Source organism: Balaenoptera borealis (assembly GCF_965194805.1).
Source record: "Balaenoptera borealis genome assembly, chromosome: 20".
Lineage (NCBI taxonomy): Eukaryota > Metazoa > Chordata > Mammalia > Artiodactyla > Balaenopteridae > Balaenoptera > Balaenoptera borealis.
The window spans coordinates 3,174,315-3,189,234 of record NC_138879.1 but is presented as its reverse complement, the minus strand read 5'-3'; the positions used below and the strand labels follow the sequence as shown (position 1 = coordinate 3,189,234).

At 38.5% G+C, this 14,920-nt stretch overlaps 1 long non-coding RNA gene across 1 annotated transcript in view; it reads left to right on the top strand.

Annotated features, from left to right (window-relative positions):
• LOC309617797 overlaps window positions 1-14,920 on the top strand; it is a 502,721-nt gene that overhangs the window by 391,901 nt on the left and 95,900 nt on the right. The window lies entirely within an intron of this gene.

Genomic DNA, 14,920 nt, shown 5'->3' with positions numbered 1-14,920 from the left:
TTATAGCTACATCTGGACGTATAAACTGGTATTAGATAAGGGAGGAAAGTAAAGTGAATTCTCCAGTTGATGGTCAGCATTTGTGTAAATTCACAAGTAAAGGGATATTAGGATTGAACATTAAATTTGGGCCAGAGTTTAGACCCTTAAGACAAGCACGAGGAGCTGACACTTTATTCTTTAGACAGGGAAGGATCTACAGATGTGTGAGTAGGAAGATAAGAGATGTAAGCAGGGCTGTTGCAATATTAATCTGTCATTTCTTCCGCCATTGCCTCTGGCTGCAGCCCTACCATGTGATCTTTTGTTCTGTTTTGTTTTGTTTTTTATATGATTTCCCAAGTCCCAATTTTAATTTATTAAGAAACAGAGATATAGAAATTACGTTCCAAGAGAGCTCCTCGTCTGAGTGGAAGCTGCAGATACGAATTCTAAGCCTGCTGATTTCACATCCAGAGTTTCCTCCTCAACTTTCTGCAGAACATAACTTTTCATAGCCTCTCTGCTCAGACAAATCTAGAAATCCTAGAATAGGACTTATATTTTTCACAGACACTTAGTAATTCCCCCCAAATTATTTTTACCCTGATTATAGTATATAAAGTTTGGCCTTTTACTCCTTACACAGAGCCTAATTCCCAATGTGTGGCTCACTTTTCATGCTGTGGGAGGATTTCTTCCATGTTAAAAATAAGTTTGATCAGTGTCTGAGGATTTGATTGAAAATTTTCCTCCGTCATTGACCAGTTTCTGTACTGCAGGCATAGAACCTCAAATGGTATTTAATTCCAGGCTTTTGATAAAGGTATGTTTTAGTATTCAAAGCCCTTGTGTATAGTTGCAAATAAATAAAACATGTATCACAACTATGCAAAAATAAAATGCTCGTATCCTACTATTGGCAATAACATGAATGACAAATGATAACAGAACAAACAACATTAATAGCATTATATGATTATTAAAAGAAAACCCAAGTTATGTCACTACTCACCTTATAGGTGCTTAATTTTTTAATGTACTGATTAGGACCAAATCCAGATATTTCTTCTCCTGCATGCGGATTTGAGCTACATCCAGCTTATTTCAAATGTTACAGAAATTCAAATGAATTATCACTATTTTATAACTATCACTAACAAGCATTTTAGAAAATTGTTTCCATGGTTAGCAATAGAGAAACTCTGAGTTTACAACACAGACTTAAATTCAGTTCCTGGTGTTTCAGCTTCAGATCTTCTTATCACTAAAGAAGATCTCATTTCAAAACTTGTATTTATACCAAAATCTATTCTTTTATAGGGTTGGCATAACTGAGTCACCAAGTTAGCCAGGCAGGAACTGACATCACAAATAATGCTTTTTTGTAAACTGATTGTCATTTCCCTGAATGTAAACTGAAATATGTGTAGACTCACACTGTACCTGTTAAGTCAACTTGGGGAAAAAAAAATCAGTTAGGAGATTAAACCTCTCATATGTGTTAACACGTGCAATAGGCTACCAAAAAAAAATCCTTGAAAAATAATGATATATTTCCCACTTGGGCAAAGGACAAACCCCAAAGCTATTGCTCTTAATGTCTATTATTTTTATATAAAAATGTAGTGCCTCCTCAGTACAGGTTTAAGTAAAGGAAGGAATGTACTTAATAAATTAATTGGCAGAAAGCAAATTCAGAGTTTATCTAAACATTCAGGCACACACACACACACAGAGTTATATCTGTTGACATAATGATGACACGCCTAAAAACCTCCTAAGAGGTTGAAGACAGCTGAATTTTGACTTGTAGTTGCTTCAGTCTGACAGAAGAGCTGTAGTCAGCATTGAGACTACATTTCTCAGCAAATTGCTGTCATGATTCTGATTTTATGGTGTTCAGGGTTCAGTTGTATCTTACAATTTACAATTTTTAAAAAATCATCTATTCATCCGTTGCACCCATATTTCTTATGTATTAAAATATCAAAACTTCAAAGTAGATAGTAGCAACTCTCTCAATATTTTCCGACAGTAGAATAACCATAAAGCTCTGAGGCTAAACAGCTTCAATATTTCCGTACAACACTAGCTAAGTATATGTATCATAAGCAGTTTCCTTAGAAGAGCAGACAATAATGAAAAGGTTATTTGTATTTTCTTGCAGAAGTTCTCTGAACATCTGCCTGGTCAAAGCATCATTTAGCACAAAAGACTTAGTCACCAATGCCATATCCATAGTTTCAAAACCCAAGCAGTATGATGGAAATTTATGCAAGGCTCTTTAATATTGGGCTCAAAATGAGTCAGCACTCTTCGCTAAGTGAATTAAGTACAGAAATTAGTTTACCCCTCGCTGTGTTCTTTCCTTATGCATTGCTTGTCTTGGTTCATTTTTTTTCTCCACGGTCTGTACGTTATTTCAAATCCTATCAAAAAGGGGGGGGACTAGCACCCAAATAGAGCCAGTAATCAAGGCAGAGTACTCAGCATTGTATGATAATCATAATTGAGTATTTGGTTGGTTCATCTCTAGAAATGCAGTTCAGGATCTGTGGGATTCCAGCTCCACAGGCCGCCTTGAAAAGCATAACCTACAAAGCAACATGCTGGAAAAAGCACCATGCACGCTTGATCATCTAAAACACCAACCCATATCCTGCAGGGGAGATAGTCCAGTCCGCAAAAAATTCATTTTAAAAATTATTCCTCCGTTAGGGAAAGCATTCTTTGTGAATTGACTTACAGGCCAGGACATCAAACCAAAAATGAAAGAAAAGACAAGAAAACGAGAAAGAACCCTAGGCCTTGACAGATGCTCTGTTCTTTCTCTTGTCTCCTGAACCCTCTTCCAAGTCTCCATCTGAAGGCAGCCTGACCTGCAGCCCGTTTCAAGCCACATAGGAACTGGAGGTCTTTCCTACAAAAGATTTCACCCCTAACTCCTTTGCAGAACCCCTCAGACCAAGAAAAATTTTTCTCACAGGATTGATTTTGAGGGAGTCTCTGAGTTCATGCTTGAAGCAAATTTCATAATTTCCTTTCTGTGCAAATACCAAGGTATTTATTTCTCTTACGTAATTTCCAGGGAGTCAGTTACATGACCTGACTTCTATTCTGTTGGTCCACTGAGGGACCTTACCGTCAAACAGTCACCCTTGGTGAGAACGTACCCAAGGACTGATCTATGACTGCAAAGGAACTTAACAATTCCTGGAAGGAAAAGGGTTAAGCGCCAGTAAAAACAGCATAAATTTACACATGACCTAGTGTGATTACACTTTTATTCTCTCCCTTGCAAAGGAGTAACAATGGTAACCCCCATAACTAATGCTTCTGGTCTAAAAACCTTCTCCCTAAAGGAACTGTTTTTACCCACGTTAGATGATCTCAACAGCCTTCTCGTTAGAAAGGATCTCTAGACAGAGAGATGGACTTGCTGGTGAGTTTTCTTTCCAAAGGATCTAAAAGATTCATTACATCATGGGAAAATCATCTCCACTATTGGGCTGTAGGGAGCAGCCTTATGTGATTGGTTTGTGATGGTTTGATTCTGACTGAAAAGTACTAGACTTACTTACTACTGCTTTGCCCCAAACCTAACTTGCTAGGAAGGGAAATGGCTTGAATAGCCAGAGGACTTGGCTTCAGAAAGAATTACGGGCAGATAAGTGTCACTGCAGTGGTTTAAGTTAAAAAACAAAAACAAAAACTGTCTCTGATAATACCGCTTTTCATCAACCATCATGCTCTGCCTTCTTTCTGCAAAATATGGGAAGAGGATTGTCTAACAGGGGAAAAGTGTTTGGGGAAAAATAGAGGACCCCAATTTGTTTTCCTTTATTGATGAGATCAAATGCTTCAAAGAGTGAATGAGACAGATGCCAAAGTCTTTCCTGTCTTCAACCTGTAGTGGACGCTTCCCTAGATGAACGAGCGCATTGCTGCAAACTGAGCTTTCGGGGGGGGGGGGGGGATTTACCTGGACCAGTAGAAAGTGGGCAGAGCCCGAGTGGGGAGGTAGGCGCAGCCTCTCTCTGTCTCAACTCAGATCTCTTAACCGTCCACCAGCCCCCTTTCCTTTTCCCTTTTCCCTTCTTCCTCTAGGAATTTTCCATCAGCTGGAGAGCAAGCACATCAGTTGTCACAGTGATGAGAGAAGTTGCACTTTTGCCCTTGGCCGTGGATGCATCTGGGGGCCTGTGTTCATGCAGCAACAACTCAGGGGACACCCTGCCAAGGCAGCCCTGTTCTCTTCCTCCCCTCTCCTCCTCCTTCCTTGCTGTCTGCACACAGATTCCTCCAGGAAAAACGCTACAGTGCTTTTCTGCAGATACCTAGATATCTAGATACCTAGATCTGCAGAGATCTAGAACTGGTCTTGGGGACTTTTCAATACGATTGATTCTAAATAGTATTCAGTCTTAGAAGTCTTGATGAAGAACTGAATTAAAATGGAAAAAGTAGCAACCCAGGGAAAAATAAGGAAACATTCAGAGACAGCGTCGTTGGAAGGTTTTTCTTTAAAAATCAGTTCTTCCAAAAATTCTTTGCGTGCAGGGACTACCTTGGCACGCGACTCCTAAATGAGTTCTCCCAAGGCTATCCTCCTTCTTTTGTTCATGAAAAACAATATAAGATTGAACTTTTTTTATGGGAGATTATCTGCAGCAAGAAAATGACCCAGAGCAGAGATACACACTACTTGGTAGGGGAACATCTTTGTATTATAAGACCCATGGGAAATAAAGCCTTTCCGTGAAACCTGGGTTTTTCTAATATTTTAAATCCAAATATTATCCTTCCCATGGTCATAGAACAGAGGTCTGCAAACTACAGCCCCCAGGCCAGATCTGGCTCCTCATCTATACAGCCCGTGAGCTAAGAATGTTTTTATGTTTTTAAATGGTAGGAAAAAAAAAACAAAAGAAGAAGGAAACTTTGTGACAGTTGCATATTTTATAAAATTCAAATTTCTGGACTTATAAATAATGTTTTATTGGAACATAGCCATGCTTATTTGCTTACATAATGTCTCTGATTGTTTTTCTGCTGTAATGCAGAGATGAGAGGATAAGGCAGAGACCATATGTGGCCCACAAGACAGAAAATATTTACTATTTGGCCCTTTACTGAGAAAGGTCTGCTGACTGTTGGACCAGGATAATGCAACGGCGTGTAAGACCAAGCTGAGTCAAAAGGATGGGAATACTGTTCCTGATACTCGGATTCTAGGAGGCCGAATAAATTTCATTCAAGGGTTTGTTTAACTGTTGAGGCCTCCTTGTTAAAGTGGTGATAAATGCTCGGAGATTTATTTTCGGATTAACTACATAATGATTGTAAAATATGTATTCAACCACCACATATTTTCTGTTGAAACTCATTATCGTTGCTATATTTTGATCAAATTCACTTCCATATTAAAATTAAGTGGCTTCCAAGTGGGTTCGTAAAATAGAGTTAAGGTTACTATTAATATCAAGCCTTAAAATCAATGAATGTCAAAACTGATTCCACAGAGATTGAGTACATTTGGACCTATTTTTCAGCCTTGTTTATTTTCTTGATTTTTGGTAAATTTATAGCTAGATTGTTTCAAGCTTGCTGGTCTGTAAAGGGATCTGAGAGTCTGTGAAACCACCAGGTAATTATTTACCTTTGTGTTGCTTCAGTTCAACCAGTCTTTAATTTGATCTCATCAGCTATCATTGTGTTGCACTTAATAGCATGTAGTGATTAAAAAACAACATCAAAAACAACAAATAATTGAACAAATTGGATTAGTTTGCAAATCCTGGTAAATTTCCTCTAGGAACTGAAGTACAAAGTCACCTAAAACTTATTCCTCCTAGACATTTCTAAGAAATCATAGAAGTTAGGTCTTTTCTCCCTGAGGCCCATTAAATGTGCCTATAAGTCTAATTTAATCCTATTCTATAAGACTTAAATTTCGTTTAATATCAAAAGCTCAGATTAAAGATAGATATAGGGCTTTGGACTTCTGCTCCTTTGAATATTTTCTTTAAAAGGAAGAGAAACTGCAGCCCATTCCATGATGAATTCCCCTGCCCCTGTTTTGTCATTGCACTATGAACAAGATGAAATGCTAAACCCACAGGCAGACCCTGAAAACCAGATTCTAACATGTGAAAGAAAAATCTTCCTAAAAATCTTGATTTTCAGTGAGCTTGCTTCTGATAGGTTTGTCACGGGACATTGTTTTTTCCTTAAGACAATTACATAGTAGCATCAATGGCTGTACTTCCAGAGAGAACAATTAGCCGTTCAGATTATGTGGCATAGGTGCATACATTTTTCAGAATTTGCCTCTAAGAGTCAATTAAAGGGAAACCTAACGGGGAGGGATCGAATAGGAAGATGATGGGATTTTAAATATAATAAATGATTGTATTTCATGAGGAATTCCACGAAGAAAATTCATCAAATATTAAAAAGAAATAAAGCCAGCTCATTCCATTGCAATGGAATTTTCAGTTTCAGAATCTACTCTAATGAAATGAAAACGATGATATGAATTACCTCAAACAATAGAGGAGTCCCCCAAATCCATTAAATTTAATATCAAAATTTTTTATTTGAAAAAGGGAGTTGAGTGATCTTCGGGGTTAAATATTCATCAAAAATTCATGGACAAATGAATTGTCTTTTTTTACCCTGAAGAGGGAGTTGAACAAGGTTCTGCCTAGAGTTATTTTTCTGTGGTATCTTTGGCCACACTAAAATGGCATAAATTGTACTTTATTTTATTGGCTCTCTTAGCAATTTGATCTACTAGAAATAAAATTGTTATAGTCAATTTTAAAAACTCCTGCATGAATTTAAGTCCTCTGGCAGTCATATCATTTAAATGATTATAATGTAAACACAGTTCAATGAGAGTCATTACCTTGGTTCTCCATGCCTTGGGGGGTTTCAGTTCTATGACATTCAACATGGCTTTATTATCTTATTTCTTCTCTTTGTTTTTGCACAGTTACTTTAATCTGATGACCTCTGAAGGCTGATCTAAAGGTGTTGTTACTATTATGACATTATTATCGTCATCATCATTGTAGTTTTCAGTACAGAAAATGCTAACTTAGAGACCACTGCCTTCTTTCTTCATCGCGAGTAACTGTATATGCATTTAAAAACAATAATGTTGTATCTTTTCAACACAATGTTCTTACAGGAATATGGATTTCCTTCACAGAGGCTCCTGGAAAGACTAAACAGACTGGCAGCCATTCTTGCAAATAATCAGAACACAAGAAGGTAGTGTAGTGGATATTTTCAAGAGTGTTTCCTTTGTAAATAACCATACCAGCAAGTTTTTGGAAGCCTCTCTCTTGTTTACAGATTACGATCATCAACAAAAATCAATGATTTATTCTAGTGACCCGACAAAGCATTTTACATAAATACGAGCATGCCCCTCATTCAAATATTGAATTTAAGTAGCCCCAAAATAGCCATTAAAATAGAGTTTAGTTTACATCACAAATGGCTATTTTTCAATATTTTCCAGAATACACTTTGCACATGCCCTTGAATCAATACGGTCACGCATGCCCTAATATAAACGCAAACACAGCTCTACAACTACTTCATTTATTCACAGAAACACCTGTTATAAGATGTGACTCCGTCACTCACTCTTTAGAACACTTGGAATGAAAAATGAACTTCTTTAGTTTTTATGTTCTGATAAATTGATTGCAAATAACCCTATTAGATTTTAAACTTCCTTAACTGTGTGTTCTATAAGAGGGAATTTTAAAATCATGAAAAGTAAACTTAGGAGTCGAATTTAAAAAGACTTTTTTCTAAAAGGATATCAAAGAATGGATCCCAAATGAAGGCAGCACCAGATTCATTAAGGACTCTCTCGCCTCCCCAACTCCAAAAAAGTGGACATGGAGAAGGTCCATGGTGGAGGAAGTCTACAGCAAGGGTATATAGCAAAGGGTATACAGCTGGGTATGCAGTTGGCTTTAACTGAAAGGCCCAGTTTTGATATTATACACACATGTGGAAGAAAAACATCAAATCTAAATGGAAAAACAATAAGTTAAACTATCGTGAGGACAAATAAATGCTTGAAAGTTTCGTTTCTCAGTTGATTGCTATTCAACCCCAGCGTTGACCCAAAGTAGCCAGGTGGCCACTGTTGCAGAACAATTTCAGTTCGAAACAGATTCATGGTTCTCCAGCTCACGCACTCAGCCCTCAGCCCCTTTCACTAGGCTTTGTTACTAACCAGCGTGTGAAATAGTATCCAGACCCCTGGGCTAGGAGAGAGACCCAACACACTTCACACATTTCCCTTCCACAGTTGGTTGTATTGTTATGACCAAACAGAGAGAGAGAGATGGAGAGCTGGCAGATTGCAAAGCGTCAGCGTTATCTTCTCTTTGGTATATTGATGTGGTAGGATGTCCTTCTTGAGCCAAAATGGTAATCAAGCTGCTAATTGCTAGATCTTCACAACTCATGTTTTAATAGCAGATCAAATTAGTTATCTCTGTTATTGAATCGTGTGAGTGCATGGACCACTCGCAAAAATAAAGCATGTTAATTCGGAAGGCTGGACTTTTTTAAACGGATAAATTCTTGGGAACTAAGCTTTATAATAAATGTTCTAGATGAAGAAAAACACACAGTCATGCTGGCTGATGTTACTTTATTTTTTTTAACTTTTTATTATATATTGAAGTGTAGTCGATTAAGAATGTTGTGTTAGTTTCAGGTGTACAGCGAAGTGATTCAGTGATACATACACATGTATCTACTCTTTTTCAAATTCTTTTCCCATTTAGGTTGCTACATAATATTGAGCAGAGTTCCCTGTGCTATACAGTAGGTCCTTATTGATTATGTATTTTTCAAATTAATTAATTAATTAATTAATTTTGGCTGCACCAGGTCTTAGTTGTGGCACACGGGATCTTTAGTTGCGGCATGGGGGCTCTTATTTGCAGCATCCTTAGTTCAATCCCTAGTTCCCCGACCAGGGATCGAACCCAGGCCCCCTACATTGGGAGCGTGGAGTCTTACCCACTGGACTACCAGGGAAGTCCCTATCCATTTTAAATAGAGCAGTGTGTGCGTGTCAATCCCAAATTCCGTAACTATACCTCTGCCTCACCCTTCCCCCCGGTAACCATAAGTTCCTTCTCTAAGTCTGTGAGTCTGTTTCTGTTTTGCAAATAAGTTCACTTGTATCACTACTTTTAAGATTCCGCATATAAGTGATATCACTTGATATTTCTCTTTCTCTGTCTGACTTACTTCACTCAGTATGACAACCTCTATGTCCATCCATGTTGCTGCAAATGGCATTATTTCATTATTTCTTTTTTATGGCCGAGTAATATTCCATTGTATATATGTACCACATTAAATGTATGACCACAAACCTCAGAGGGGACTTTGGGACGGCTGGCAATCCTATTCTATTCCCCTAGTCCATTCACACCCCTGGTCTCTGAGATGAGGATCTGAACATTTTCTATCTCCACTCAAATTTCTACTACCTTTTACTCTCAGCTGATTCCCTTGCTTCTCATCATACTGGGGAAAAAAAAAAAAAAAAGGAAGCAAAGAGAAGATAATGTCTTCAACCATCAGTCCTCTCTACCCCACCTTGAAACCCACTTCTCCATCTCTACCTGGATATGTTGTTTTCCTATGGCTCTGATGTCACCCTCCCTCCACTTGTAAACCAGAGATGCCACTCCTCATCTATTCAAAGACTCTACTTCTTTATCTCCTCTCTCCTACATCATCTATTTTTTCCTCTCTATGGGATCCTTCCCATCTGCTCATCAACATGCTCAACGACCTCCCACGAACACAAGAAAGAAAAATACAAAGAAAGAAAGAAGAAATGGAAGCTTGCCTTGACCCTGTCTTTCCCTCCAGCTATGATTATTGCACTTATCTTCTCCCTTGTCTATCAAAAGTTTTCTAAAGTTGTCCTTACTTTCTTACCCCTTGTCCTTCACTGAATCTCCTTGAGTCAGGCATTTACTCCAGGCAGACACTCAAGTCCATGGTCAATGAGTTCTTCTGTGTCTCTATCTCACCATGTTTCAGCATCCCTGGATCTGGTACCCTGCTCCCCAGCCACCATTCAGTTCCTGGCAGAGCTCATGCAAGCCTATACCTTTAACTACAGATCTACGTAGAAGGCTTCCAAAGGTACATCCTCAGACCTGACCTTCTCCCACACTCAAAACGCATGGATACACAACTTCCTACTGTTTGTTCCCACCGGAGTATCAAATAGGCATCTGAAACACAAAACTGAACTCTTTCCATTTTGCTACTTCCCCAGATTCTCAAACTTGTTTCTGCTGTAGGGCTTTTGCACTGGTTTGGAATTCTATTTCCGCAGGTATCCACATGGGTTACTTTCTCTATTCTAGCTTCCTGAGAAAATGTGACCTCAACTGAGAGGCTTTCCCTGACTGCCCTATCTAAAATGGCATCCATCGCTCTTTGCTGGGATACACCCCTTTATTTTTTTTACATAGCACTTAACTACGCCTGGCATTAAATTATGTATTTGCTTCTTTACTTTCTGTCTCTCCTACTAGACTGTAAGTTTCAAAAGGGCAAGATTATTTTTCTGGTTAGTTCATTATTGCCTTTACAATGTCTGTGAATGACCAGACACAAGGTAGACACTCAATATGTGAATACATGAATTAATGAATTTTAGAAAAATCAGGTACTGTGACTGAAAACATTTATCTCACTGACTGAGATAATTCTAGACCTGGAAAATAGGTAGATGATAGATAGATAGATGATAGATAGATAGATAGATAAAGGAAGGAAGGAAGGTCAAAAAATAGAGCCATGGTTTGGAATGAGAACCATTGTTCATTGCCACAGCACTGGGAAAGTACATAGAGGTAGAGGGTATGGATCAGGTATGGGTTCTGCTATTTAATTATGGGATGCTTGGCAAGATGCTTTCTGATTCTTATCATTTCATTGATAAAGTGGTTAGAAGAGGTACATGGGAGATTTTTGTGTTTTAAAATTCTATGAGATACATACCTAATTTATGGTGACATTATGTTTCTAAGTGAGGCAGTACTGCAACATCTTATGACGACAGGGATTTGAATATTGAGAAGAGATCTTTGTTCAGACTATAAAAATAGAAACAGTCTCCAAGCACTGAACATTTCCTCCGCGCTGCTATTGTCTGAAGTGCCTTTGCATGCAACTCGTCATTTAATTGTCACAACAACTTTATGAGGTCAGAACTTTTAGGCCCATTCCACATATAAGGAAACTGAGTTGGAGGTGGAGTACCGTCTGCCCTCTGTATCCGAGGGTTCCACATCTGGGGATTTAACCCATCCGCGGGGTATGTGTGGGGATGTGGGACCCGCGGACACCGTGGGCCAACTGTACTCTGCTATTTTATGTAAGGAACTTGAGCATCGGGGGATTTTGGTATCTGCAGGGGTCCTGGCACCAGTCCCCCTCGGATGCCAAGGGATGACTGTAGTTTGCCCACAGGCACACTGCTAGTAATCCACAGAGCTAGGGTTCAAATCTAGAGCCGTCCACCTCCTAGATTTTGGTCAAGGTTAATTTTGAGAATGTGACAAAGAGGGACACAGAAAGACAGGGAGATAAGATATAGACAGTGAGAAGAGGAGAGATGGAGAAGTTCACAGATATAGACGCGAAGAGACAGAGGCCAAGCGAGGGATGAAGAGACTTAAAGCCCATACGAGCATGGCTACGCATCTAGGAGAATTTATTACATTCTCTCATTCTCCACACACACGCTATTTACAATGAGAGAATTGCTGGAACTTCATTTTTTTTTTTTCTGATACTTTCATCCTTGATAAAAACTATATGCTTGGGCTTCCCTGGTGGCGCAGTGGTTGAGAATCTGCCTGCCAATGCAGGGGACACGGGTTCGAGCCCTGGTCCGGGAGGATCCCACATGCCGCGGAGCAACTGGGCCCGTGAGCCACAATGACTGAGCCTGCGCGTCTGGAGCCTGTGCTCCGCAACAAGAGAGGCCGCGACAGTGAGAGGCCCGCGCACTGCGATGAAGAGTGGCCCCCGCTCGCCGCAACTAGAGAAAGCCCTCGCACAGAAACGAAGACCCAACATAGTAATCAATCAATCAATCAATAAATCTTTAAAAAAAAAAAACAAAAACTATATGCTTAATGAAACAAGCACTAATAATATAAAACAGTGGCCATTTCTGAATTGATTACAAAATATTAATATATTATTTAGTTGCCAGCAGACTGTGCTACGTGGGAAGGTGGCTAGTCCTCTTTTTTTCTGTTCCTCACATCCGGATGCTGACATACGTGGAACTCAGAAAACAGAAAAATCCTTTAAATGAATATCAAAACTCTTTGAAATGCATAAACATTATAAGATCATAATATACCTATTTACAAAGCAAATCTTCACTCATATTATTAAAATTGTGTTTATTAAACTGCTTCTATATATGCATTGACATGATTATTATCCTCATACAGTATATTGGTCATTGATCCCTAAATGCTGGCTGCTTTCTCATGCTATAAATAGATTGCTAAATTATTTATTAGGTTCTCAATGGAGTTGATCCAGACTTCGATGCCTGTATTTGTAGATCGAGAGTGGCCGTCTTCATGAACTCGAATTTCATCTTCTAAATGTATAATCCATGTCTAGGTAGCAGAGGGAAAATCTGGTACATGGAATTCATCCTTAGACCACTGCCATTTGTCACTTTTAAGCATATGCGATTTTTGAGTTGAATGGTGCCCATTATATTTTGTTTCTAGGCTTTATTGGCAACATGCTTCCCAAGTTATTCTTCCAAATATCATCCCCTAGAAGTGAGGGCGGAAAATAAAAACTTAATGGATTTACTTCATGGAAAAAAACATGTGTTCTCTTGTGACCACAAGGTGGCACAATGGTGACCAGAAAGACTCAACCTCCTAATAGAATTGCAATTACTGGAGGCTTTTACATAATTGCTGTTATTAATACTGTTGTTATTATTACCATTATGATATTCCAAAAGACCAACACATCGCCCTAGCCTTTGGTGAAAATAGAAAGTGTCTTTATTTATGTTTTTATCTTCTTCCTTCTGCCTGCAAAATTGTTAATATTTTGCTTTCTTCCAATCCCCAACCCACAGAAGCCCCAACCTACACAAGTAGGTGTGCAGATCCTTTATTTATTGTCCAAAGCTTTAAAATGACAGCTTAGATAATAGTAAGTTATTGTACATTTCTGGAAAAGGATAAACAAAACTTTATATTGTTTGATGAATCAGATGTTGCTCTCAAAGCTTTAGTCTTTCATGACTACTCTGATATTTATTTATAATGTAAGAATAAAAGAGCCATTTTGGAAACTTTGGTTCAGATTTGTTATTTGCAAATTGCTATTTCTCTCAGTTCCACACCAGATGTGATCCTGGAAAGAAACCCCAGAATATTGCAATGTGCTCTCCATTTATTTTATGATTGTTTGGCATTGAGATCAGACCATCTCTCCTCAGGGCTCAGGGAACTCAGAGGTCACTGGGGTCTGGGAATCCAGGTGCTGCGATCGTAGTCAGTTACATACTTACCGGGAGGATATAAAAGAACAGCCACTTTTTCCCAAATGGAAATGAAACACAGGCTGGCCAGGTACAGTTGTCTAAGTCATTCACTGCACAAGTCACCGATCTGCAGATGCATCAGTTAATAATAACACAAAGGGCTACTAGCATCCTTGGCTGAGCATTTCCCCCAACTTCCATAGATTAAGCCTTCTGGCATTTCAACAATTTAATAGCATATTTGATGCCCTTTGTTCATTGGTCGTAAATTCAGGTTGCCCTCATCAGAATCTTAGTGCTGTACTTTAGTGACTACATTTTTTATGCCACTACTTGCTTCCGACCTTTGTAATTGCAAAAGCAGTATTTCATTTTTTATGAAATCAGACTTGTGTCATTTTTAAATGCCTTAAATTTTGCCATTTAAACTAGGTCCAATTTTTTTAAAGTACAGTAATATGAGATCTGAAAACTAAGTTCAACAGATATTATTATTGTAAATGAACTATTGGTTTATTATCATGAGAAGTATTCAGTGTACATCACAGTTAGTTATACATTAAGGAAAGATTTGAAATGAAGCAGAAAATAACATGAAAGGGGAATTGTTCTGTTAAAGTTAGATAGTCCAGTAATCATAAGAATAGGAAAGGTTGTAGTAAATTACATATGTTAATGAAAAAAGCACACACAAAAAAACAAGAAACAAAAAAAAAGTCATGGCTAGAAGTAAAGTGAGGGGGAAGACATCACATTTTGTGGCTTCAAAGAATCATGAAAAAATATAAAGCAAACCAGGAGTGTTCAGAAACTGTGGACCAGAGAGGTTGAGTAACTTCCCCAAATCCCACAGCTCATTAGTGGCAGTGCTGGGACTAAAATCAATTACTCTTGGGAGCAGGAAGACAATAGATTTAGGAAGTTGACCTCAGCCATCAACCTACACATCACAGTGAAAGCATGAATATTTAGAAAAAAATAATTTTGTGATCATTAATAAAGCATTCTAATGCTATAGCTAACAATGCTTTTGTTTTCAAATTCCTTTGAAACATGCTACTAGGACTGATAGATATAGAGGGACACAGGAAATATTAGTTGATTGAGCAACTCCTAAGTGCCAGGGAGTTATGTGTATATCTTCACACACACACACACACACACACACACACACACGTGCACACATATATATGGATTGTGAAGAGTGTATCAGGATACGTGTGTGTGAGTATTATTATCTCCATTTATACTCAAGAAGAAACTGAGGCTCAGTGACAATTGGGAAATTGCCCAAGTTCACACAGCTGGCACAGGGCGCATCTGGAATCT